The sequence below is a fragment of the Mastomys coucha genome, unplaced genomic scaffold (assembly GCF_008632895.1).
Source record: "Mastomys coucha isolate ucsf_1 unplaced genomic scaffold, UCSF_Mcou_1 pScaffold15, whole genome shotgun sequence".
NCBI classification, from domain to species: Eukaryota; Metazoa; Chordata; class Mammalia; order Rodentia; family Muridae; genus Mastomys; species Mastomys coucha.
The window spans coordinates 73,730,272-73,733,691 of NW_022196897.1; positions in this window are offsets into that span (position 1 = coordinate 73,730,272).

Below are 3,420 nucleotides of genomic sequence, written 5' to 3' on the forward strand. Positions count from 1 at the left end.
AAAAAAAAAAAAAAAAACCAAAACAAAAACCCACTAATAAAGCCAAAATCATTTCAATTGAACCACAAAACTTCAACCCATTAAGTATGATTTGTTGGATTACAAGCTATCTTTTTTAAAAGAATTATTGATAAATCTTTATTCATTTATCATTAATATTTATTATTATTATTATTATTATTATTATTATTATTATTATTATTATTTTGTTTTTTACGAGACAGGGTTTTTCTATGTAGTCTTGGCAGTCCTATAATTCACAATGTAGAACAGGATGGCCTGGAACTCAGAAATCTACCTGCCTCTGCCTCCCAAGTGCTCAGATTAAAGGCCTGTGCGACCACTCCCTGGCAAGATTTTATTTTTTGAGACAGTTTCTCTGCAGCCTTGACTGTCCTGGAACTCACTCTGTAGACTGGGCTGGCTTCAAAATCTACTCCTTCCCAGGGGCCAGGATAAAAGGCATGTACCACCACCACCCAGCTAGTTGAAATCATTTTTAACAGTATCTTAAAAACAGGCCTGAGGACAGTTTTGTTAGGAGGGTCCACAGATACAGTGATTCTGGGAACTATGACTATAGGAATGTAGAAAAGGCTGGGCTTGACTTCAGAATTCCACCTACCTCTGCCTCCCAAGTGCTAGGAATATATAGACATGCACCTCAACTGACCATCAAGAATTATTCATTTATTTTATGTATGAGTGCACTGCAGCTGATTTCATACACACCAGAAGAGGGCATCAGATCCCATTACCTATGGCTGTGAGCCACATTCTGGTTGCTGGCAATTGAACACAGGGTCTCTGGAGAGCAGTTATTGCTCTTAACCACTGAGCCATCTCTCCAGCCCACAAACAAGCTATCTTATAAGGATACCATAACTTAAATCCCAACACAGGAAGAAGTAGGTACAAAACTAGAAGGCCAGAAGTACAAGAGCAGCCTGGACTCTATAAAATCCTGTCTCAAAAAACCCTCAAACTACTGAACAAACTAAAACTTAGTCTACCAGTCACTTCTCATTAAAACCTAACAAAAACTAATTAAAAAATTACCACCATTGAGTACACATGATGGGACACATGGCTCCAGCTGCATAGGTAGAAGAGGATGTCCTAGTCAATGGGAGGAGAGGCCCTTGGTCCTCTGAAGGCTCTAAGTCCCAGTGTGGGGAATGTCAGGTCCAGGAATCAGGAGAGGGATGGCTGGTGAGCAGGGAGACTGGGGAGGAAAAGGGTTTTTTTTCAGAGTGAAAACCAAGAATGCGGATATCATTTGAAATGTAAATAAAATATCTAATAGAAAAATATTCCAGCCGGGAAGTGGTGGCACACACTATTAATCTCAGCATTTGGGAGGAAGAGGCAGGTAGATTTCTGAGTTCCAGGCCAGCCTGGTCTACAGAGTGAGTTCCAGGACAGCCAGGGCTATACAGAGAAACCCTGTCTCAAAAACCAAAAACAAACAAACAAAAAAATCCAACTTGTGTTTTGAAGAATATTTCAAATTTTAAAAATGCTATGTATTATGTGGTATGGGTATCAGGACTGCATGTATGTAAGAGCACCATCTGTATGCAGTGTCCAGGAGGTCAGCAGAGGCTGTTAGATACATTACAGTTGTTTGTGATCTGTGATGTGGGTACTGGCAAAAGAAACCTGGACTACTGAGAAAACATCCAGTGTGGTGTCTCATCTGCTGGGTCGTGTCTCCAATCCTTGGAGAGAGTATTAAACCTGGGTCTTAACATAGCTGAGTTACTTGAGTGCTTGACTGCAACACAAGAGCATCTGGCTTTCATCTCTATCACTATTACCCTGGAAACTACCTGGAGTATACCACTGAGGAGTTGTAAATGAGGTTATCATATATTGAAGTCAACATGGGTTACATACTGACTTGAAGGCCAGCACTGGCTACAAAAAAACGAACTTTAGCCATGTGCTGGTGGTGCAGGCCTTTAATCCCAGCACTTTGGAAGGCAGAGACAGGTGATTTTCTGAATTTGAGGCCAGCCTGGTCTACAAAGTAAGTTCCAGGACAGCCAGGGCTACACAGAGAAACCCTGTCTTAAACCTACAGTCCACCCCCCCCCCCAAAAAAAACCTTAAAGAGGTAGATTTGAAGAAACAGGCCACCAGGCGGTGGGGACACATGCCTTTAATCCCAGCATTTGTGAACTTGGGAGGCAGAGGCAGGCAGATTTCTGAGTTCCAGGCCAGCCTGGTCTACAGAGTGAGTTCCAGGACTGCCAGGGCTATTCAGAGAAGCCCTGTCTGGAAATATCAAAAAAAAAAAAATACAAACAGGCCAATGTCCTACAATCCATGTCCTATAATCCATTTCTTCTGAGGTACAAGGAAGAAAATTAACAAAATCAAACTTAGAGAATTTATGGCCACATGAGATTCCATCCCAAATAAAAATTCTAAAAAAAATTTAAAATTAGCAATTTATACCCAATGATCATAGTATCCAGAAGGCAGGGTGATAGTCCAAAATCATCCTGTGTCACATATGCTTTCTAGACACTGCATTCTATATATATATATATTTTTTTTTTTTTTTTTTTGGTTTTTCCAGACAGGGTTTCTCTGTATATCCCTGGCTGTCCTGGAGCTCACTCTGTAGGCCAGGCTGGCCTCGAACTCAGAAATCCACCTGCCTCTGCCTCCCTAGTGCTGGGATTAAAGGCGTGTGCCACCATGCCCGGCTCTGCATTCTATATTGTTAACCTGTCTCCAATCAGGGAAAGCATTTAAGAATTTAACCTTGGGGCTGGAGAGATGGCTCAGTTCTTAAGAGCACCAACTGCTCTTTTGAAGGTCACGAGTTCAAATCCCAGCAACAACCTAGTGGCTCACAACCATCCATAATGAGATCTGATGCTCACTTCACGTCTGTCTGAAGACAGCTTCAGTGTACTTATGTAAATAAATAAATAAATAAATAAATAAATAAATAAATATTTAAAAAAATAATTTAATCTTTACACTCATGAGGATGAAGCCAGTAGATTCCTATACACTTGAGGCTAATGTATACTGTAGTAGGAGACCATGTTTCGAAAACCAAGGAGACAATATTTTAATACCCATCAAGCAAATCATAATTCAAGACACTTGACTATCCCAACTGGAATTCCAGGTGGTAGAAGGCTGAAGCAGAAGATCTGCCCCAAATTCAAAGGTTCATGGTTTACGTAGTGTCTCACAAACCAACCAAACCCAAGGCAATCATTTGATATGAATAAGAAGGAAGAACTTGAAGGGCCTGGAGATGGCTCTCCACTGACTACTTTTCCACAGGTCCCGAGCTCAAATCCCTGCAACCACATGGTATCTCAAAACCATTCAGAATGATATTTGACACCCTCTTGCTGGTGTGTCTGAAGAAAATACAATCTTTGGGCCTGA